General features: G+C 38.5%; 1 long non-coding RNA gene across 1 annotated transcript in view; it reads right to left on the bottom strand.

Moving 5' to 3' along the window:
- Positions 1 to 634: 634 nt before the first annotated feature.
- Positions 635 to 25,817, bottom strand: part of LOC137298041 (uncharacterized) — a 37,093-nt gene continuing 11,910 nt past the window's right edge. The window contains exons 2-3 of the long non-coding RNA XR_010957711.1: positions 9,455 to 9,695; positions 635 to 1,966 (exon numbers count right to left, since the gene is read on the bottom strand). This is a non-coding gene — a long non-coding RNA (uncharacterized lncRNA). The remainder of the gene's footprint in view (positions 1,967 to 9,454; positions 9,696 to 25,817) is intronic.

Raw genomic sequence — 25,817 nt, 5'->3', positions numbered from 1 at the left:
TATGGTATGGGTTTCGTCGCTTTGGTATGATTACGATCGGTATCCAATGCTCTAAAAAACAGCAACGAATTTATAGATTAACGTTGCTGGTGCGAGGTATATACATTGAAGCGTATTTGAAAGTTGGTTGAACTATTACTGAAATGGAGGATGGTGGTCTTGCAAACTCACTACTGAATCCTACAATCACAGTCGCTGCGTACATACCGAACTCAGCAATTGTACAACCATGCAATGAATCTCTGTTATTGGAATCTGAACCAGACAATGCAGTGATTGATGATTCAGTACATCGATATCATGGAATCAGCTGAACTCAGCAATTGTACAACCATGCGATGAAACTCTGTTATAGGAATCTGAACCTGACAATGCATTGATTGATGATTCAGTGCATCGATCCATGGAATCATTCACCAAGCAGGGCCTAGTGATCTGTTTATCACATCTTTCAGACGTACGTTGCTACAGGCCCATGACCTGGAATTCCCAGAATTCCCGGTGGGAAAGATGTTAGAAAAGAACAGATAAAACATAATGTTTACCTACAAAATGATGTACAACACAGTGCCAACTGTACCATATTGCGATAGAGCGAGCGACGCCTTGTTTATAAACAACAAACACACACGAATATCCTCCTCAACCACCATATAATTTTCAAAATAGAACATACTCCACGCTGTGAATTTAGTGTCATCAACATTGAGGGACAACACATATTATCAATCATGTAAAGTTAACACAGATGATAATTTATATTTGTGTTTTTCTGATATATCGGAGTAAGCCACAGATAACACCTAATCTATACCCTTGTGTCATGATGAATATGTGAGATTTTATCCCCAAGAACAATTATTTCTCACTCCTAATCGAAATCCTTTCAAGACAACACAATTATTGAAAACGTGTACACATCGTTATTAGAGAGACCAACTGCCTCAAAGCCTATCGCCTTGCGGTTCTGATGTCGGCGATCCGAAATACGGCCTAACCATGTGATGTTGATGTACAGATGGTAGTACGTCATAAAAATCTCATCAAAGACAGCATTTGAAGTTCACTCGATACGAAGAAGACACCTATTAAAGCATTTGTACATCTCAGTGTTTAAAAGTATTTGTATATTTGCTTAGCACCATGTATCAGATATAACAAACGAACAAATGTGCAAATTCAAATGTTCAAAATTACACAATACATGCATACTGTAGATACATTTAGCAAGATAAAAACTGTTTCTATAAAATCTTCAAACTGACTTTCTTCTGACATTGGTAAACCGATATTGTAAGTGTTAGCTATTAAGTTAAGAAAGTGACTGTCATATTGTAATGTGTGTAATATTGTGTTCACATTTTGTAGGAATGTTCCAGGTCTTCAGTCGAACATTTGTGTACTGGAAGATGATCATATTTCAGAAAAACAACACGTCAGAATAAAAAATATCACAACTTCCTTCATTCAGTTCAATGAATAATATAATCCTTCTGACTGAAGTTTCGGAGACACAAACAATAATTTAATGTGACATTTTGGTAAAACATTTCACAGGAAAATTAAATCTGGTTAAACAACGAACAGTAAAATGCACACTTGTTAAGTTATAGATACGTTCATCATGTTGTTTTAGCGGTCAGTTGAAGATCAATGCACACATGCCTTTTTAGTTGAAATGGTTACAGTGATTTCGGTTAAATGTCATGTAAATTTGGTATTATATATATCTAGTCCACGAAACAGAACGCACGCCATTTCCCCGCCTCTTATGTTGCTCTTCCTCTCCTCGTCGCCGTGTCGAGTATCGTCATGCAGTTGTCCATGGTTTGGGAGGTTTATTACAAAATAAATATTTATGTCACTCTCGCCTCGCTGTTTGCACACGAGCATCGAAGGTTTTCAATGATCTCATGCGATGTCTTCAAAATACGCTGAGAGGTCCATTGGTGCCGAGTCGTACCAGCTGAAACAGCAAAGGAAAACACATCTTCAATATATCTTCAACTGAATTCTTTTCTGTTAGTGGCTCTGTTTGTACCCATATGGGTAATTAAGCTTTGGGTATTCGGCTTGACCAGAGTAAGTTTCAACCATGTGGAAGGAACCAATTCGCCCTGTGAAACAAAGCGCATCATTGCAACGTGTCTCCATGTGTGCACAAACACTTGTTCCGCAGAGAATGAGCAATTCCCTACAGTAAAAATGCAATCACGCGTATTGTGAGCATTTACCAGAGTCGTGATATACTGGCATCTTGTTTGTGATTGGAGACATTGTTCTTAATGTTTTTACCAGGAATACCTTGAATGACTAAAATGGTGAGCATCGATCTAAAAGATCGGGATACGGTGTCAAAAGTCAACCAATTTTGCAGACTTCCGATAGGTTCCTTTCATGTCAGGTAATGGTTGCTGAACACCTATTCTAACCCGGAACTTTATGGGACACGTGTAATAGCAAGATGACTGAGATGATTGTACCCCAGTGAGTTGTTCTGGTTGTCAGCAGCTATTTGAAACTTTGACACAACCGTAAGCTCGACACTCGACACAACGGCTTTAATGACTGAGTGAAGTTTTAAGTAGTTTTGCAAGTTTCCAGTAATACCACGGCATATGACACCAGAAATGGCCTTCACACATTGCACCCGTGCAGGGAATCGAACCCGCGACTTCGTCGTGACAAGAGAACGCTTTCATACATATGCTATCTCACCATCCCGCGTTCGATAGTATATCATATGAGATACTTTTGTGTATTTTTGTTGTCAGCATGATGTCTGTTCCAACGAACATTCTCAAAAGTGTCCTAAAAGTTAAATTCTCAAAATTTGCTTGTCCTAAAAGTTAAAATAGCATCAATAGGATCAGATAATTAGAGTCTAATGATGAGTAACCGAACCAGCAATGACGTCACCTCGATTAGTGTTTGGTTTCTTCAACAAAGACATCGAAATGAAAGATAAGATGTACTTGTAAGGTACATAGAAATGCGCGTCCATGAAGATTATCATTCTGCAAGTTCTTATGGATCAAAGGAATAAGAAGAAAACAATTGTTCTGAACGCCGTGGGTAAGTGGAGGATATTTGTTTTTCTTGGCTAACACATGGTCATGTCATACTGAAAATGTGAGTAGCACAGACACTCATGATTATTGTTCAGATCACGACAAGAAAAACAAAAAAAATTGTTCTGTTTCTGAGTCTTTCTTAGATTGAAGCTTAGTTCCAGAGACGGCAGTTACTGAGAAAACTAAATGCGAAGTCTATAATGTTAGTCTGGCTATCATATGACTTGGCATGGTTTGAGCGCAAATGTTTGAGTGGAGTGACGATCTGGAACACGAATAACCAACAACCACAATGGCCTTCACCTGGTCACGACTACCAAGCTTCGTCACTGTGTGATAGTGTTTCATGAGATCGTGAGTGAATGAGTTTAGTTTTACTATGCACTCAGCAGTGGTGGCGGTCTGCAAGTTGTCCAGCATGGACCTGTCAATCCAGTGATCAACAGCATGAGCATCGATCCACGCAACTGGGATGAGATAACATGTGTCAAGCAAACAAACACGTGTTGCTGAATAGTAATTCTGTCTAATCTTCTTGTGTCCGAATGGAAATTTTATCACCCTAACCCTCATCACCGATAGTAATTAAAACACAATATTCATTGTATCCTTTTGATTTGTCACTAGCATTTTTTTGTTTTTATATATAAAACTTATCCTGCTGTCTATACCGTTTTCGCTGCGTATCATACTTATAAAATGTCTGATAGAAATATTATACTTAAAGTTGATGTTTAATCTATCAGATGAATGCGTCTTGTAGAAAAAATTCGTATGATGTCATTGTGTACAGATATTGCAAAGTAGCTGTATTAGAACATTTAGACAACTTGATAGTGGCGGGTCTGTATCCCATTGTGATCTAACTGCGAGGTCTGAACTGCCATACATTTTAAACTAAAGAAAGCTCAAGTACCACAAGGTTTAACCGTCTGCTTACAATTCGCATAAGCTAACCAGTGTCAATATATATCATGTGGCAGGATAACAAGAAACTATTTTGAAGAGTAGAATACATGACAATATTGAAAAGATATTCCACATTTCCCTTTTAAAGTGAAACAATCATCTTGGTGATCTGCTCGTCATTTTACACATTACCTGTGACATCCATGTCAAATATTATAACAGGTCGGTGATGAAGCGCAGAATATACCCACTGATTACCGTGAACAGTGTACAGCAACTCAAAATGAACACAAGCACTTAATCCAATTCAAAATTCATTTGTCTGCGGTTTCTAACTTTAGTCATTGGCACATGGTAATAAACACAAAGCACAATGCCACAATCAGGAAGGGAATGTGAGCTAGACAAAACCAGTTCAAAATCATTTCCAGGAAACCGTGTTGATCAATAGATATGAGACTGAAATATTATGATGATGTAACGTTTCATCTTTCACTTTGATATGACAACGATTATTTCATGTGAACTTGCAACATATGGAACGTGCATGACCGTAGGAGATTTATTAATGTCACAACAATTTCGATTTACAAATAGTTTCATTCGTGATTAACTGAGACCTCTTACCTTAACATAAAAATCGAGGCAGATGAATTAGGGCTTTTAAAGTTGAACCTGATAAAACACAGAATAATGGGGTCGTGCGCAAACATCCATGAATCATGATATTGACTCACTTTATCTTATTGGGAATTATTGTCACGGGCTGGTTATTGTAAGAACTTATTGGTCGAAATCAATGTCTCATGTGTAGCATATCTCATGACATTCATGACATTTTGGCTTAGGCGACATGACGCTAATGCAGGGTTTAACGTTCCGTCGGACAACATCGTCCCATTGTATTGATTCGTATTGATAATTATCCTCTTGACTATACCAACAAATGTCTTAACAGGACATGTGTACTATTTTAATACGTATTTGTGTAAACAAAAGCACTAAATCTGTTACAAACTGTCAGGAAAAAGAATATATCCAGGATAGGATGGTTAGACATTATCAAGACATGGTATCTTGATTTGCGGCGACTCTCCTTCTTTAGTAACGTTGAGACCTGAACATTTTGTTCTAACATTTTGTTGAAATCCCGTTTCCAAGTGTATAATTCCCTTTTCCTGGTATGAATGTTGTGCGACTTAGTGAATGCGTCGACCTCATTAGCTTTCATCTGACAAGTAATGTAACAGTGACAACTGATCATAATTACGACGAATCTACGATGCCAACCATCAAGCAAAATTCTGGGCTTTTGTGGACCTGTCGTTAGCGACATCTTATTATTGACCACCAGATCTCTGATCTCTGATCTGATGATGGCCGGAGTCAGTATAGTGGGTCTGTTTTTGAAAACGCATCATGGATTTCATGTAAAATCCATATTACTGAATTGGGCACAAGTAGCACACGCCCACCTGTGCAATACACAATCAATGCAAAATAAGCACAAACAGTTACACACGACTTAAATCCCATTTAGTCTGTAGCGAAAGACCCGTGAGGGTCCGTGGTAGAATATGCCTGTGCAACCCATGCTTGCCATAAAATGAGATTATGCTTGTCGTAAGAGGCGACTACCAGGATCGGGTGGTCAGGCTTGCTGACTTGGTTGACACATTTCATCGGTTTCCAATTAAGCAGATCGATGACCATGATGTTGATCACTGGATTGTCTGGTCCAACCTGGATTATTTACAGGCCGCCACCACATAGCTAGAAGATTGCTGAGTGCGGCGTAAAACTAAACTCACTCAGTCACTATGTAACTGGAATGAATGCTGACTTATGTAGCTGAAATGGATACAGATTCTTTAATGCTTGGTTCTGCCCCACACTTGTTACACTTAGCGCGGATCCTCCGGTAAAAAGACTGATTAACTAACAATGAAAAGAGAAGGAATTGCTAAATGATCACACGAATAACATGGGTCTCGTCGGTCCGTTAAATCTCCCATGTAAGTCACATCAGAGAAACGAACCGTCTGCCGTGATGGACAAATTTGCAATTACTCAAAATGGAGAACGGGGAACGGAAATGTGGACCCGCCACTTAGGCACCGTAATTGACTGTGCAAGGTAGTATCTCACGAACGTCGTCTTTGCACTATACAATTGTTGTGCGATTTCTCCAAAGTGGTAGGTGTCTGCCATCTGCATGGAATCGTCCACCCACATGACGCCAACACCCCATGCTATGGCTGTTCTGCTGATCAAAGCGACGTTATGCATACTTCACACTTAGCTTACTGTAAGTTGCAAAAATCAGTTTTACATTTGCATTAATTTTATTCATTTACGTACGTCTTCCCAGCGTCAAATTTATGTGACAGAGGGAAGAAGGGGAATATGTACCACATCCTCATGTATCCACAATGACAATCATATTAATTAAATAAGTTCCAGTCAATCCCCTTTTGTGGGTAAAATTATGTTCATGACAGTCATTGCAGGATGCGATGTAATGTATCGCGTCATCAACATTAGGACCTGTGAGGTGGATGAAAGACTGTTATACAGTGCCGATGGCGGGTGCTGTTCTTCCTGCTTTCAGTCACGAGACTATCTGGTCCGTACGTTTTCGTACTTCCAGAAATGAGCCGAAACATGAAGATAGAGTCAAAATTTATTTTGACGTCAACAATTCTCATTGGTGTTCGTCTGTAACATTGTCATGTGCGCTGTTCTCATGGACGGCCGTTTGTTAACTCACCATGATACATTTGTCTTGCCGTGTCGAACTCGTTGAACAAAGGGCCGTTTTTTAAATAACAAAAAAGAGCATGTTCCACTGCTGATTAAAGTTGTCAAATGCAGACACCAAAGACAGAGCCCAATTCAATAATGCTCAGCAGGGACTTTTGTAAAGTCATTGCGCTTGTCTGTCTTGTCGCTTGTATTTTGTCACTGATTCGTCATGCATATATCTAAAAGAGGAATCTAATTGAGCGCAGCCCTTGTAATATTTCTGCTTGTTTATGTGGGTAACACTTTGGAAACAAAATGAATGTTTGATTATTGTGTAATGAATGCCGATATACGAAGCATGTGTATAGAAATCTGATTACAATTAAGAGCAGTGTGTACAAGTATTGCTTTCATCTTGGCGAAGCGTCCTAATCCCTGTACTTTATATGAAGTCTTCCACATGTTGATGTGTCAGTAAACCCCGGATGACAATTATTCCTTCATATCGACAAATTGTCCTAACTATTTTAAGGTAAAGCTATAAGTATTCTATGTCACAACATTTAGAATGAAGTATTCAATTGATCATGGTGTGAGCCACTTTCTAAAGATTGTGGTGTTATTGATGATACATCGGATTATGAATGATGTGTGGCGGTGAAGCGCTTGCTAATACTTCCCCATTTAATCGGAATTTCAAATGAGATGCTGACCATAACCGAGACAAAGGTTCCAAAGAAGTTGACAGTGTATCTGGAGGTCTTGGGTGCTAGTTCGGAAAGTTTCCATCGCATGGCAATGTCTTCACAATGAGTATTCTGCCCCCAGTATCAGCACAAAAATGTTCCGCTTAGATCGGTTCACATGTGTTACAGCTATCTAATGACTTTTGACATTTCTAACCCCTTCTCCTCAACCCTTCTCCTCGCTTACAGGAATTTGCACGTGATACAACCAACAAATGTAATCTGATACTCAATACGATTATCAATATTAATAGTGAACGGGAATGCCTCCAGTTATACTAGTCAAGCATTCGTTACACGTTCACACAAACACACTCTCTACACACACCTTTTCGCTAAGTTCCTTTCTCCATATTTCAGTAGCAGCGTTTACATTAATGTCTCTAATATACTAATCAAGCGTTTGAGGAGAAACAACACAGATAAAGAGAGAGGGGGTATACAAATCATCTCATTCCTTTCTCACCATTTCAGTAGAAAGTAGGAATATCTTCTATCACTTCGATCACGCTAATCAGATATTCGTTTCACATTCACACACACACACAAGTAGAAAAACACACGCACACATACACTTTCTTCCTCATCATTTAGCCGCTTTTCTCTGCCCACACCATCTTTACTCCTTTCTCCTTCGTCATAATTCATTTCTTAGAATCCAATCAAAGGTTATCAGCAATTTCTGCATTTCAGTGACTCATAAAGAAAGTTGTCCTATCATATTATAGAAGCGGTTCATATACAAATTGCCAATTAGTAGAAGATAATTTGACAGATGATGTTATTTTTCTCAGTAGAGAAAATATTTTATCTTAATCAGACGTTTAATGCTTCAAATGAACCTAGTGTACATTACCATTATAGAAATTATTTATCCAATAACAGTGATATATCAAAGCCAAAGTTGGAATCGGAAACATGTAATATTGCAAACATCAAGGATCTACCTTATGAGATAAATGCACTTATAGGTTCATGTCATCTATTTGGATTTTTATGCGCTACAAATAAACTAAGTTTTGACATGATTGGGTGACTTGCCTCTATGTTCAACTTTTTATAGCTTGTTAACATATAATTGGTACCTAATTGCGTTCTGTGACATTTGAAGGGCATGCATGGAGTGCTAGTGTCGAAACGGCTTATTGGACGTAAACGGCTTATTGGATGACAGATCTATTTATGATTTCAATAGTATTAAGGGCTTTAATCGTCAAAGCTTCAATTGTTTCTTGGGCAGTGTGTAACCTAGTGGCTCATTCGCTCGCTCGTCACGCCGAAGAGTCGGGTTCGATTTCCCACCTTGGCACAATGTGTGAGGACCATGTCTGGTGTTTCCCCAACATGATTTTCTTTGCACATATGTGAGCGACGGGGTAGCTAAGTGGTTAAATCTTTTGCGCGTCACACCGAAGGCCCGGGTTCGATTTCCCACATTTTTACAATATTTGAACTCTATTCCTGGCGTCCCACGTGGTGATATTGCTGGAATATTGCTAAAAGCGACGTAAATCAAAACCCACTTGCTCACTTTCTACAATTTTTCTTTCTATTTAAGCACTTGGTAGGATCTACTCGCTTCTGTATTGGTGTTAGCGTTCGGGTTATAGTCTTTTCATACTTTTTACGAAGTTACGTATCTCTGTGCTACTCATGGATAAGGTCTCAATATCTACAGAATAGGAAGATGCAACTGGTCTGAATGAGTGTACAGATCTGGCCATATAATGCCTTATTCAACTTTTCACAGCTTTAACGTTATAAGCGCGCATCCCAGAGCTTCAATGAAAGTCATGGAAAGTCAACATCATCAACAGTCAACAGCATTACATTGTCAAGGCAGCCTGGCTTGTAAAACATGAGAACAGATTCACAGTCAGGCAGGTTAGTGTCTCACAAACCGATCCACTAAAGTCAACTTCTGCAAAGACTGGAATCTACTTTTACCTGGAACTGATGTATGGAAATAGCACTCATTACCTTTCGCCATATGATCCTGGTTGGTAGTTATCAAAAGATCTTTTTCCCCATCTGAACGGAACGCGAACCCCTCTCTTTCCCCACCGTAAAGGCATCTTAGGATACGGACAGTCACATAACGTATTGTAACGGTTATAGTAACATTCCTTTGTGCAATCCAAATATCTCGCCGAAACGGATGTGAACACACAGCAAAGCACTACGCATGACAGGAAGAGCAGTATTGTCCTTGACATTCTTTCTGAAACAAAAATAAACATTGCGTCAGTATATACGTGGCATAGAGGAAAAACGCGTGCAGTAATTAACATTCACAGTAAGTGATGTGTGACACTGAATCAATGATTTCTGTCTAAAGAAAGCTACATACAAATGCAAACTTTTAGCACTAAATTCTGCATAAGTGTGGGTGCGTGCGTGACCACATTTGCTTATATGTGTGACATGACAAACGATTCTATTTTCTCACTTATCACTTGCATAAACTGAGACCAGTTCCATAATTACATATATATGCACAAATCAATATGTACACATAATTATATATAACATAATTATATATATATATATATATATATATGTACACGAAGGGAATCTCTGCCCATGTAAACAATTTCCTACATACATACATGTATAAAGCAATTCCAAAACTATCCTAACGACACGAATTGCTCTTTTGCATGTTTCAGGAGATTAAACTGAATAAGCAGGATTATTAACTTGATTCGTGTAATTATTTCGTGATTTTCAAAATATTTTTAAACGTTTATTCTGGCAGGATGAATCTTTCTTAAACAGGTTGTGGACTGGCACTCGTAAGGTTTTATAACAGTTTTCACTGGATGCAAGAGCAAACTCCTCAAACCTAAATGAATGGATCAATGAATCAGTGGTGACATCGGGTGTTCAATATAGTGGTTAAAGAAGGATGTTTTCCTACTGATATCCAGCCAATAGCCTACAACCGTAAACGAAGATCATCCAGAGGTATTACGAGTGTAAACAGACAAATACATTAATGGTTCAGTGCGTGTGATGGAAGCTATGTCAACCGCAATCAAGTTCTTAAAGACACGAGGCATTAAAATCCTGCAAATCTCATCGAGCTTCTTCAAATAAATGGGTCTAAGACAAAGTAGTTGCAACTATTTTCAGCGGAGTGGACGCTGGAACAGCTATTTAATGACGTAGGACACGCATGTACCTAAGGATCAGAAACCATTGGAACAGAATCGTACTAGGGTCATGATAATATTAATGAAAACTATTCAATAAGTATTATAAGAATATACATGTTTCCCTTCATTTCTAGCCATTACGTTTTAGATGTTACAATAAAAACTGATGCTATTCATTTAGTTAAGTACGAAATTGTAACTTTTGATTTGACCTTGTCTTTTTCAGCAGTGACAGACAACTCATCATATGAGATGTGACTACTGCAGTCAGTTTCAGATAGGAAGAAACAATTATGTGGAAGCGCCCGATAGGAATCTACACGCCTAAATGTAATGTATATGTTTTTAAATTCGTAACTAATCACGTAAAAGTTGACCTGCTAGATTAGCGTAAGTACCTGAATAACCGTACCATACCCAACTACATCAATCTCCATCTCCTAAGAGCTACCTAGCGGGCGGAAGCGCAAATGGCGTCATTAATCAGGCAGGGTTTACACCCACGGACGAAGTTTGTGATCGATTGGATGACAAAAGTCCGATGTTTAACGAAACGCGCTTTTTTCAAGTCATCACATCTTGGGATTCTATCCACGTGGTTACATTTTCCAGTAAATATCAACCGAGTCAACACACTAAAAGGAGATTAAAACGAAGGACTGAACATTTCTTCTTCATCATCCGTTCATTACTCCTCCATCAACAAATGACACACATGGCATTCTGATTTTGTTGGTAATGTCAACGACTGCACCGGCATCCCATTCGAAGCTATTAATCTTCCATACTGTTTATTCAGGTGTGTTCGTTTAACCGTAAACGGAATAAAAATATTTATGTTTACGGCATGAAACCATGCTAAGCTTGACTGTGTGTTGAACGGTCTGTTAGCAGCATGTATGCATAATTAACATTTGAAAAAGGATTTATAGGACTCTGAGACCTATGACGTTAATAGGCGACATGCTAACAAAATATCCATCTTTTATGATAACTGACGTACTGCACGATTTCAGTTTTGAGTGTAGTTAAAGTGAAGCAATCATACAACGACCCCTTAACACGCACGCATGCACATATACACACATTTACATCCATCATCCATCCATGCATACATACATACATACATACATACATACATACATACATACATACATACATACATACATACATACATACATACATACATACATATACAACACAAGCGCTGACATAAATACCACGTACACATGTGATCGGTTCACCGTTATTCAGTTGAAACATCAGCAAGTGTAGTACTGAATGTGAATTACGACGCATTTATGAAACACAATTTAAATATACCATGACTGCCTGATTTAGCTGAAGTGTTCCCCGCAATGATCACATCAAAATAATATCAGATCATATTTGTAATAAGCTTCCTTTGCACATTTTGGCAATGAACAATTTAACTGAAGTTTATCGCTCTCAAGCGATTCGATAATCATATCAGAAGCGTCCAAAATACTCAACTTTGGTTGAGTCAACCGTGCCGTTAATGGTGCCTTCTGGAAGAGTGGAAGGAATAATAAAGTAAAACATTTATTCCATTTTCCTTTTTATTTATGTTATGTCGACCAAATTCGAATCCCATACGGCACATATTTTGGAAAAAGAATTCCTGAAATAGACTGCAAAATCCTTTGCAAGGGTATAAGAAATATCTGCTAAAAGCAGAGTCCATCGTTATGGAATCATATAAAAAGTTCCAATTAAATTATATGGAAAATACATTTTCTCTCAAATTGCTGGCACTTTTATCGCATGTCTTTATCATAATAAAAAATTCGATTGAAATACAATTAATTCCAAATCGTTGACGCGTTTCTTCCACTCATCCAATTCAATCTCAATAGCTGTCTTGCTTCTCCCTGTCCCAAACAGAACATACGCACAGGTCTTTACGAAATGGTAACTGTGTGCCTTCCTCCCGGACTTCTAAATCCCAGCTCCAGACTGGAGCGGCCATAAAACAAGACGCCACAGCGCCCCCTGTCGGGGAAATGACTATTTGCAGATGGTGTACGGATTCTGACTACCTTAATCGGATTTAACGGCCTTTACTAGATCTTGATTTCCGTTTTGTATTGTCTGCACTTGGTCTAGCCTCGTTGGTGACAAGGTACGATGCGGGGCTGCACTTAATGAATTTTCATGTGTTTAAAGAAGCTGTATACATCATGTATGAAAACTGACTAAATCCAACTGGTATAGCTGTTCAGACTTGATGTTGGAGAGTGCCATGTTTGAAAATGATTTGTTTTATGTTTACAGACTCACGAAATACGATGAATAAGGAGAATCCTGTTCTTGGTCGATTAGCTTTTGTCAATGTATCGCGACTTGCCGAGCACGATGCATGAAGATGTTCGCGTTCATCTAATTGTCCCATATATCACAGTCCATTATGCAACAATCAGTTTCTTCTAACGATCTAAACAATCACTGACGTGTACGTCAATTTCGAGCAGGGTCACTTCCATCAAAACAAAGTGACAGATGTTATTTAATTGGTTGATACGCACTCTTTCGTTGGAAACAAATTCATCAACGGTGGCATTTCCAAATCGGAACAAAACAGGAGACCGACACAAGACTTCGTCAATCCTTAACTCTCATCAGCAAGATAGATAACCATCAACTCCCCAATAACAGCCCTGCATTCGAAAGGACAAGTAACGCCTTGATGTCATGTCTGATGTGCTGCAACTTACATTTCTGCACTCTTCGCTGAGATTGCTTACCGTCTATTTAAGCTCCGTTATGGAAGAGTGTGGTCTCTTTCCAGCTTTTATCGCATTTAAACATTATTGATTAATAATGTATAACGTACGTGCAAAAGAGAACATAGTCGTGACTTTCCCCGAACACAAACTTTGCATGGTGTAAGTGAGAAAACAGCTGTGAATTTTATTTGAATGGATTACTTTAAATGTGTGATTGCGCCCAGTGTAACATGCAACAGCCGCCGAGTGTTTGCGTAAAATGGAAGTATTGTTTGGTATGCGACTGCAGAATGTAAGCGATCTCGATCGAGTGATCAAGAAACAGGAAACTCAGCCATGCAGATCATGTGTACGTAGATCATGATGCTTATAAGCAAAGTAAAACGCTTGAGAAATACGTGCCTTTAACAAAACATTCAGGGTTAGTTTTTAAATCGATTCGGGATTCAACGTCTTCCACCTTAGATTGTTCTCTCCCTGGTATTTACATATTCTATAATCACAGTTTCTGAATCTACGCGTGTATATATATACAAGTGTAGAAGAGTTATAAAAATGTTGATGAAACAGTAAGGAGGAGATTGGCTATGCATACGTGAATGAACCGTTCCTTTAACAACTCTCTTTGTTGTACATCCATATACATAATGTTTTACTCTTTATTGTCTGTAACCATCCAAGCTGTAGTTCCAAGTACTTTCACATCAACATGCAAAACTTCTTTTAGAAGCATTTGGGCCATATCCGTTAATCCTGACTGCAGGATCAAGCGGGACGCAGTCAACCCATGGCAACACACCTCAAACACTTCAACATCAGACAAGCCCAAGAAGCAATCTACATAAAAGGACTCGAATCATCAATCAGCTATGATCATGGCTGTTACATACCTTCAGCTTACTGTCGCGTCAACGATTCCCTTCCGTTATCCTACTTCATACCACAGACTTCACCTGCTGGCGTTTTGAATTCAGATCTTACCCATCGTGTAGTAACTAGTTTCTCGACACTTCACTTCACTTCACTTGTATTCTCAATCGATCACCAACGATGGTATAAGAGTACATAATACATATCAGTTATTACATTCAAAATGACAGCAGCGGAATATAATGATATATTATAGAAGATCGGTTGTTGGTATACGAGTCTATTATCTACCTAGTATAAAGAGGTAACATTTAAAACTTTGCTAGCTTTTTATAACAGCAAAATCTGAAGTAGTAAGCAAGATTCGATAAGATACAATCATTGTGTGTAAAAGCACTTTGGTTGGTATGCATTGTCTTCTAGATTCATGAAAAGCAGGAATACATAATGGAACTCGTCCGCAGTTGCTGGCGAGTTGCAACATGTACAAGTTCTATTTTCTCTTGGAGTGTTATTCCAAAGTCCCGTCTCAATTGGTAACCAGTGATTAGATGTTTTGAATTTTAATTGTGGGTAAAAAATATATTTGAGCAGTAAGAGAAAGGCATCAAGTGATGGTAGGGTCTGAATCTATTCTTAGTATTGTCCCTTATTTCTATGGCATTCCGCCATTCATGAAAATATCCTTTAACCTACTTTCTAACATATTCAGGAACCATGTTCTACTAAATTTTGCTTGGAACATATATACATTACTAAGACGGTTTATGATATTTTCAACAAATTTAAGCTGTCAAGTTCAAACCCAGTCAACTAAAAACACATTCATCTATGTCTACATATGCCTCTCAACCTTACCTTGTCCATCATTTGTTTGACAACGCTACATCAAACCATTGCTCCTGTTGCAATCAAGATGCCCAACTGCATATCTCGTTCTTCCTAATCAATGTCATAACCGATGTTTTAAGGAATTCAGCGTTATTACTCACCGATAGCTAACCAGTCTGCAAATTCTGTGAGACAATGGTTTGAACGTTCATTTGTATGTGAGCGTATACAGTTCAGATGAGCGTTTATGGCCAACTTATCTTTTTGTAAGATTTTAACAAAAAAAACTGTAGAAGTACGACCTGAGAACCGGAAAGATCGAAACCGGAATATTATGTGGGGAAAGTGGTTCGCAGCAAATGATTTCGGTGAGAACTTTTCGTCAAAATTGAATGTAACCGTAATTCTTGTCATCAGTGTTGTACTTTAACATAACACAAGAGAGAGAACACGTCCACAGCTACCTCGGAAGATTTAGAGGGGGAAAAATCACGTCGCCAAACAATAACAAGATTAATTTTTGTGTAAACAACAAGGAGAGTTCTGTGGATATACAAATTCGTTAACATAATAGCATCGACGTTTCGGTGTAGCTTTCAACACCGTTATCAAACACTCAAATCAGCAATCAACTATGATTACGGCTATTACATGCCTCGTTTACCATCGCTTTTCCGTTCACTTATCAGTTGCTTGATAACGGTGTTAGAAGCATCATAACCACCTTTTGTGTGTGCGTGTGCAGGGTGGAGGGGGGTGTGGGGGTATCCGGGCTTCGAACCCACAGTCTTTTGTGGAAACCACGTGGGTGAGGGATGTGCTGCTGACTTTGCGTGCTGGTGATGAGATGCCGCGCCAATCTGTTTGTCGTTGACTATCTTTTCCACCCACTGATTCGTTCCCTGCGCGCTACATACAGGATTGTAGGGCCATATAACCGCTTTTCACGATTCATCATTTGATAAAGGACAAATATCACAGCCTGCTCATTTATTTCAGAAACTATATTTGGCTTTGATTGACAACTCAGAGCATAGCAGTACATTTTGTTATTGTATTTGATGCACTTATCAGATGCTATAATATAATTTATAGGTGAAACCTTATATATAATGTATTCTCTCTGTGCCTTAGAAAACTAATGAATGTTCATACATTTCAAAGTATCAGAGGTATCTTCTTTAAAACAAGTAATCACAATTCAATTACAAAGCACAAAACGCTATAGTAACATTAACTTATGACGTGCATGTTTTCCTACCAATAATTGTCTGATTATTCTATTATTCAGAATGATATGAAGTGCAAAGGCGTCTTTAGCGTATCTCATTCTAATTCCTATAATGCTCAAATTTCGCTGTACCCTATGTAACCTGGTATTGGCTGAAAGGATTGATAGAAGATTCCGATGATTGAATTATATGAGATGAAATGAAGTGAGGTTTGACGTCGCCGCGTTTAAAATCAGTAACATAAAGTTCATGTATGTATGTATGTATGTATGTATGTATGTATGTATGTATGTATGTATGTATGTATGTATGTATGTATGTATGTATGTATGTATGTATGTATGTATGTATGTATGTATGTATGCATGCATGTATTGATGAATGGCTGTACAATATGTGTTTCATCCTCTTGTTCATATTCACCAGACCTCTTAAACATGTACATTGTTTCCAGCAAGATCAAAATCTAATAATTACGATTTTTGTCTTGGTTAACCAAGGATGTATGTTTCTATTTAGTGAGTGAATATGAATTTAGTTGTACGTGAAAGCAATATCATCAGTCTGGGTCATCCTAATATATCTTTCCAGGAGCACATGACGTACAAGTTATACTAATGAAGGAAGACGGTTCTGACACATAGACAACGTCTTACACATACGATACTTGTATGTCTACAGGACCTGGGCGCAAGCCAGAATCATGACCTCACTTTAAGACGATCCGTGTTAATTTAGAAGTGACGAATGGTGACTTAATACAAAATAATTTCACGTTGTTCCTTATCACAGAGACCCGTGACGATCCTACAGCTTGTTCAAACTGTTCGTCAGTAGTCCATGCTTGTCGTAAGAGGTGACAAGCGGGATCGGGCGGTCAAAGTCGCTTATCTGGTTGACACATGTAATTGTATCCCAGTTGTGTAGATCGGTGCTTATGCTGCTGATCACTGGATTGTCTTGTCCCGATTGGATCATTTACAGATCGCCGCTATATGTCTGGAATATTACTCAGTGCGGCGTTAAACAACCAACCAACCAACCAACCAAACGTAACATGGACGTACAACACCCGCAGCGCCGGGGCTGGTTTGTACACACACCCATGTATGCGGTATTTCAATACTTCCCAAAAGTGTAAGATTAGGTCAAAGACGTACTTGTTTAAAACACAGAATGACATACTTGAAACGTATGAAATGAGTGTAAATTTCTGCAGTAGTGCACTGACTACTGCTGATCGCATATCTTTAAGTGGTGTATCTGTGTTCTACGGACAGATAACTGTTCATTTTCAGTTTAGAGGTCCTTCTGTGACCAGTGGATGAGGGGAAATAAGAACTACTGTTTTTCGGGCATGCTTCTACATCAACATACTGATCAACATATCTAATTTTAGACAATTCAGCATACAAGTTCTTTTGACAACGCGCACTGATTACCTATTATTCATACACTTCACCCTTTCAAGGTCCATCCTAACAAAGGAAATGTGAAACACAATTTCCAGTACAAGACTTCATAGTAACTAAAGAGATTTCAGACAAAAGAGTTTCAACTGAAAATGAGTTTCGAAATCTAGATGGCCGATCTAAAGCAGTATAACAGGCTTTGAACGTCTTGAACTCGGATGGTATTGCGAGCCAGACATCCGCCTGGTCGTGTATCGTAATTGCGATGTTGCTACAACTGAACTTTAAAAGCACATCCTTTACGGCCCTACTAATTGCACACTCAGAAGGCTAATACTCGTTATCACAAAGTTAGTGACAGACATAGGTTCACAACAAGCAGTTCCCGATTATCACATTTAATTAGTCTCTCAATAATGACAATGATATTAAAACAGTTATGGACAACAACTTCTTTTATTTTGTTAAATTCGGATTCTTTTCGTCAGCAGCATTGTACCCGAACGTCTATAATTCCAGTTAAAGAAAGTTTTAATGATAAGATTTAAATGCAGCTGAATGAATGTCTATTTCGAAATAACTCTATTGTCCCATCAGCTAAAATTGCATTACAGGGACTAGAGTTACTAGGTTCAAGTACAAAATAAAATTTACGATCAATCGTGCCCATTCCAGCTAATTTCAATGCTAAATCTCATACATCAGTAACAGAAAAGAATGGATGTAGATTGACCATGATGATGCACGAACCTAATCCCCAGTGACTGGTTGCGATGTTGTTTTGTGTGAAATCCCCAATTACTACTGAATTACTACCAGATGTATTGTGTAAATGACGAATGGACCCAAATGAGATGTTGGTCATTTGTGTCTAGTGTCTTTTGCATTCGCCAAGCTGACCAGTGATCACTTCGATCCTGCAACGGAAAAGGTCGACAGAGTGCTATTACTGAAAGGTACCTTCTTAATCGGGCGCGTTTGACACGCTATCTTGAGTAATTGGTACTGTATTACAATTCCTGATGTTGGAACAAGATAGGACGGAGTTATTAAGTGGCATACTGCCTGACGTCGGATATGCATCAAGGATGGAATGGGTTAGATATCAGGTTAATGATGGCTTGAGGCCCATGTGTCCAAAGGATGCGTTGGACCCAACACAACATTGTACAATTATGTCATCATAAACTGTCGGGCAACGGAAACATGTTTCGGTGACATTAATGTATATATTAAACGGATGTGGTATTGTAAGTGAGGCTTGCATCCCAGTTTTTCCAGCTTGAATATTCGCTGATCAGAAAGTTTTGATAATGTTATTATTGTTTTCGTCATTTCCAGTTTTAAGTGTACCCTTTTTAGCCAACGTTATACTATGACTCATACTACTCAACTATAGTGTTGAAATATGGTTTCTAACATCATTTAAAGACAAGACGGTCCCGTGCCTCTTCAGAAAGGATATTTGTTATCATTTTCAATTAGGTTCTGTTTTTTCTCATAACTATTTAACTGGGCAAACCGGTCGAGATCTTCATACTGTTTTGTCGATGAATACATGTAGATATACATTTAGTCAGTATTAAAATGGTTCAGATTCATTTTTCCTTTTTAGATTATTGGATTAGGTTAGAGAAAATCTACATTCCACAAGGTCGTTCACTGACTGTTGATAGAAATAATTGGCAAATTCCAGTATTCAGAGTACCTCCAGGAAAGTTGTGATGACTAAAGGTCGAGGGCACGGTTTCAGAAAATGCAATCAAGGAAGTAGTACTCTATCCAGAAAATTCTCTACGAAGAGTTTTTTTAAAGTTCAGCAGGTCTCAAGTTCAATGAGCAGGTGTACCAGTCGGTGTCTGATAAGACCTAATTCAAATACGTGGCAAGTGGTCAATGAAAGTAGTGCAGCGGATGTTTTATTTCTGGAGATAATAATGGCTCACAACGGAGAAAATGTCTGCCGAGGTAGACGTTAAACCCAGTCTTTCTAATGTCGAATTTAAAGCATGTCTCACATGCACTGTGTTTAAATTATTTAGAATATTTCGTTACGCATTTTCTGTAATCAAAACCAGTTGCCTTGTCAACAGCCTCAACGAAGCACAGAATGTGGACCATGGATATAACGAGAAGAGGGGGATGTATATCTTATAAAATGTACATCGCTGATGCATTTCAATTAGGATGCTGCATACATTTTAGTCACTTTTCGTATTACTTTAGAACTAGAACTTTAGAACATTTATTATTATTTTCCTATGTTAACTAGCTCCTTTGATATTGCATGTCCACATGTTTCATGCCCTTCAGGCACAGATATGGGCTGCATAATTACCTTCCTATTTTAACTATGATAATATAGTCACATCATCTCAATGCTAATATTGTGCTTGGCCACTAGGGCATACGCGTTGATGACATTGTCTTACATCTAGACACAAGAACTGCTGTCATCCCAATCGCTTAGGTTTGTGTGTTGTTTAACCCAGTTCTTTTACCTCTGACAGTAGACAATATAACCTGGACTCGACAATCCATTTGCTTCGATCTAACATCCAATTGGGATACAACACATGTTATATGTGGACTTACACCTTCTAAAAAAAGTAACGATTCTAGTATTATTCTAACCCACACCCTCAGAGGTAGGTGTGTAATAGCCAGCACACAAAGAGACCCGTCTAACCCATTCAGCCACCCTGACTTCCACTGAAGATACAACGACATGCGTCAACTAAGGCGGCGAGCCTGATCCCAATAGTCGCCTCTTTAGATAAGGGATGCTGTATCGATATACATTTCTCACATGCATTGGCACTACGCGTAAACTGGAATATCCCCTACATTGGTATATTTGTCAGTGAGTGAATGCGGTTACTATAATGATTTGCATTTCATTGTTACTGACACTTAAGTGGCAATTGTGAAAACATTAACCTGTCCCTTTTATGTGCTCTTATTTCAACTAATCGTTTTCCTATTATGGGCATGTGACCTTTATACAGTGATTGCATAAAGTATATGATTGTCTCTACCTAAGGCAGTAAGCGAATGGGTTTGCAGGCAGAAACTTTGAAGCCTGCTATCCAAAGCATTCAGGGAGCAGCCTTGTCGAAGTTCGTTGCTGTAAAAATTGATTTGTACGAGGTATGTTTGATGTTTCTTTTCATTCAGGCCGAATAATACAGATCCATTGACATTTACAAGTATTTTTGCCTGTCTTCATAGAGTCATAGACAGATTTTACCCCATTCGTCATTTACTCCTTCCTTCCTTCCCTTTCTGATCCAAACACATTTATCAACTCGCCCTGAGACAGAATTTCATTAGGATTCAAGTACTATTCCATGGTACACCTTGATGCCAAGAGTGACCGGATAATGGAAATATTGCCGACTCAGCTGGACATTTGCTCATAATAAATGTATGCAAATGTTTCATATAATGATAAACAACAACGGAAATTCAGCCCCATGGAACTGCCATATTATTGTAGGCTTGGTCGCACTTGATACTGGAGAAGAAATGGTGTCCTTTATGAGATACCGTTAATCTTCAGAATAAGAGCTCGTTTGGGATGATGATGTGCCCTGACATACGATAACTGTATTTCCCATTTGTGGATGGATGTATGGAGATTAACGCAGTCATATTCCAAGTGTCACGTTCTTATTAATGATGTTCAAGGACACGGGTTGAGGCTTCGTAATAGTACAACACTGGACAATGTAGGGATATTAATCCATGTTCATAACAAGAGCGTCCGAAAGAGTCAGCATAATGGATAGAATCTGTGAACTTGGCTTAACGTCCCTTTGAACAGTTCTGTAGTAGCGTTGTTTTGGGAGAGCCTTGGTGGGAGTATGCACAGATAAATCATCTTATCATTCCTTATTAAATGTATCATACGGGGGATAGGGTGTCGAGGACATTGTCATTTGATTGATTTCCATCCTGCCCCATTGTCCTAGATCGTTGCACATGCTTTCAGGCATGTTTGCTTGGCTAAATCCAGGATTTGGGTATTAGATATGATCAATACTCGAGATGCTGCTGATTGCTGCTATGGACACAAATCACACCACCACAAATTTTGAAGAAAAGATTGAAGATACGATGATGAAATATACAACCAAAGAAACATTCTTTTCTGGCTGCAACTCCCTTGACGACCGAATGTCCAACGCTCTCCTACCACAGTGCGAAGATGATGCTGTGATTGTTTAACATATGATCGCTTTCCGATTCGGCGCCTTGCATAGAATACTATTAAAGAGTCGATATTCAGTTCCCTTTCCTCGTCATGATTCTTGTAGATAAGTGCATAATTTCAAAGAACCCGTATTGAATATTTCATGTGTATATATTTGACACACTTGTGTTCCGCACTGGAACGTTCAGTATCATTTAAGTCATAGTCAAACACGGAAACCTCAGCTCATGAACTGTCATTCAGATTTGGATACAAAATTTTAGCAGAATGTTCAGTGTAGATTTTTCTTTTGTAAATTCTGTCCGTTGTTACATTATAAAGAGAGGTTTCCATAACCTACCAATCTTATGTACATAAGGTTTCATTAATGGTGGTATTGGCGCTTATGTTAAGCAATACCAATTTTCGTTTTCAGAATGAATGTTCCTTGAAGGGTTTTTAGAAGTTGTGTTTATATTAGATTCTCACGAAAAGGGATTCATCATTCAAATTTATCAAAATCAAATGCATAATTATTTTGTGAGCAATCTGACGCATTTTTATGTCACAGCGCTCAGTGTTTATCATGTAATCATTGCATGACAAAGAGAAATACGGTCAACCAATTTGCTTTTAAATACAAATTATGGAAATAATTTTAGGATATTTGTATTTCTGGGGCACGCTTAATCACTCATTCTTTTGTATGTTAATAATATGATATTCCAATATTTAATCAGATTACAAAGTTATTAGTTTTCTTTCAGACAGATAATAATATCACTTTTCCGATCGTCCTGGTGATTGTAGCTTTATGAAAGAATAAAAGCCAGAGAAATGCCAATTTATTACCAATTATGGCCATAAAACCGACCGTCTGAGGAAGTCGTGTGTCGCCATTTTACAACCTGTTCTAGTGAATTGAATACAAAACAGGAGAAATCAACGTCTAATCCAGAATGCCACACTTAATCACTGAGGATTGCATGTGGCGGAGCATTGAACGCTAAAATAGCAGCCAGGCCGTCGCTGGTGGGCCGTGCAGGCTTGCCAGAAAGCTGGTCAAATCCAAATAATAGGCAACATGAATGTGGGAGTCATTTGTCATCCATTAGAGAATTATTTGGATTTAAGGCTAGATTAATTTGGTTTTGATGGGTGGTTCCTGGTTCCAAACAACTGCTACGAAGATTAAGAGATTGACTGAGAATCGAGATCGCAGCGTTAATCTCAAGGGAAGGCTTGTACAAACCTCCTGCTTCGACTCATGTAAAGCTTACAAAATTGACCTTTACCTACTCACTACTTGAATTATACAATTTTTATCGTTCAATAATCTGGTCCATAATATAGTTATACAGCGTTAAAGGACTGTAACTGAAGGAAGGCCGTATTTCCAGCGTGACGTTAACGTCATGATAAAAATGGTGGATTTGTTTGTTTTTCAATTAATTATGGCGTTTTCGTAATCCCCTCATTCGTATTTCCATATTCATATGTTGTATAGTTTCTGGCTTGATCCTGTAACATGTGTTTCATTAGAGTGCATGTGGTGTCCCAGCTGTGCTCATAGCAAGTGAGCGAGTGAGTTTCGGGCGACACAAGAAGTGGGTCTCACACAATGTACCCGTGTGGAGAATCGAACCCGTGCCGCCGGCGTGACGAGCGACCGCTTCTACCGCAATGCTGCCCCATAGCTGTTACGAATGCTGGCAATATTAATGAAGACAAATTGTATTACTGGACTCATATCTGCATTAAGTTAAAAACTGTTGAGGAGGATTGGCAAAAAGACTAACCTGGTAACGCTGTCGCAGACAAATATCATCCGATGAGATCGGACAGGCCAGTCGTTCACCTTTACAGGCCACTGGTGTCAAACGTTATGAAATTTCACGCACCGACATCACAATCTTCTTTTAGATCAACATAAGGCCAAATATGGGCATATTTGTCCAAAGCGTTCTGATGACGTGCTGTTAAACACGAGTCCCACTACAAATTAGGTTACATTACCAAGGACTCCCACTGTCAATATTGAGTGCAAGGCGTGGGGGTGTGATAGTTACAGGTTAAATCACACATGTGGGTATAATACGACTTATTTCAAATGTACGTCTTTTGTGATCATTTGTTTCCAGTGTTGAGACCACGTTTGACGTCCAACCCAAACAACGTTACGTTATGTACACGGTGCAGTTCGATACCATTATGTAAGATGGGATGGGTTTGGTGTGTTAAAGTAAATGAATAACCTCTGTTCTGTTTCATATTGCAAAAATGTTACATGTTCTGTTGACAGTTCTGGTACATATTGTGACGTTTGTTATTATGACGTCATACACTTCTTGCTTGAAAGTATTTGATCAGTATTACAACATTAAATGACTTATTCTTATTCTTAGAAAACGGTTTATGGTAGACATTAATATTCGGAGGACATTAACAGATTTGACGCATGAGTTACAAAAATGCTGCCCAATGCATTTCCTTGCTATTTTGAATTTTCCAATATGTTGGTTGTTTGTTTTTCACTCTGTGTCATCACAACTTGCTAGATATTTTTTTTTAATATTTTGTACACATTCATATGAAATGACAGGATGGTCTTTGAGATTATGGAGAACTCTTCTATCTTTCAAGTCCATAATTAACTTTATCACATCCTGATTTTCATGAACATTTGTGTCTGGCACCACGCGTTTGTCGAATGAGTCGAATGAGCGCAATTTCCCCATGTTTCGCCTGGAATTCAATTCAATCAGTGGATGATAAAAGTCAGTAATCTATCAAAGGTCTACCTGTACAAGACTGAAATCGACAAATGCCGTCAACATAGAGTTGTCAAATAATCGGTGTAAAAGAATATTCTCTTTGTCACTTGCTCCGGGTTCAATCTATGCGTATGTTTCGACTTTTGTAACAGCATTCTGTATACCATTCAGTAAGTGAAATTTTAAGCTGAAGTCTATCATGACACACCAGTTACATCTTGATGCTATGCAGTGCCTTTTCAACGCTCACGATAGTTTCATGTTTACTTACCCTTCCCACTGTTTGTTATTTCAACAGATAACATCGAATGATGCTTTTTCGCTATTCGCCATGTTATGTTGCGATTTGGAAGTGTCGTGTCAACAGACCCGGAATGGCGTTATCAGAAATAAATGGTTGTAAGTTAAATGTAAACATGCTATTAATGCATAGGTCATATGCGTCGACACGATACCTCAGTATTTACGTTAGTATAGCTCTGATATGGTAGGGATCATGCGTCATCGGTTGTCCTCCAGGACTGCTCTTCACAGCCGACATACGTACTTGATGAAAGTGTCAACATCAACGTGAGTTCAACACAACTAGGTCAACACATAGTTTAGCTTAGTTCAATATTTTGGAAAGGCAATCTGTCGTTCTTTTAAATATAATTTTATGAACAATGAAACGTGTTTTCAATGTAAATGCAACCTTAACAGATGAATTTTTTGTACAAAAGAATCACAAGCTACTTGACCCAACGGTCACATTTGGTAAAAGTATTGTTCGAGAAATAATTACGTTTGTTCCAATATGTTTAAATGTCCTTCATGTCCTTGAAGTCCCTCACAGTCGCAACATCTGATCGACATCACCAGTAACGAGACATCAGAATTTTGTACCAGGAAGTGTCACATATTGCTATTCACCAGTGCTCAGATCACATGTGGATTCAGTTACATTATTGCAAATGACACCTAAGCGTCTATTAGTCTGGAAAATGAGGAATCTAAAAGAAAATTGCCCTTTATCACATACTGTTCATAACAGTAGGCAAGGTTCCAGCTTTATGGCGGCGATGTGTAAAGTAATAGAGTCTGGACCAGACAATCCAGTGACAGTACACAGCTATGGTGGACTT

The sequence above is a fragment of the Haliotis asinina genome, chromosome 10, assembly GCF_037392515.1.
Source record: "Haliotis asinina isolate JCU_RB_2024 chromosome 10, JCU_Hal_asi_v2, whole genome shotgun sequence".
NCBI classification, from domain to species: domain Eukaryota; kingdom Metazoa; phylum Mollusca; class Gastropoda; order Lepetellida; family Haliotidae; genus Haliotis; species Haliotis asinina.
The sequence above is the reverse complement of the archived record's forward strand: the minus strand, read 5'-3'. Positions and strand labels throughout refer to the sequence as shown.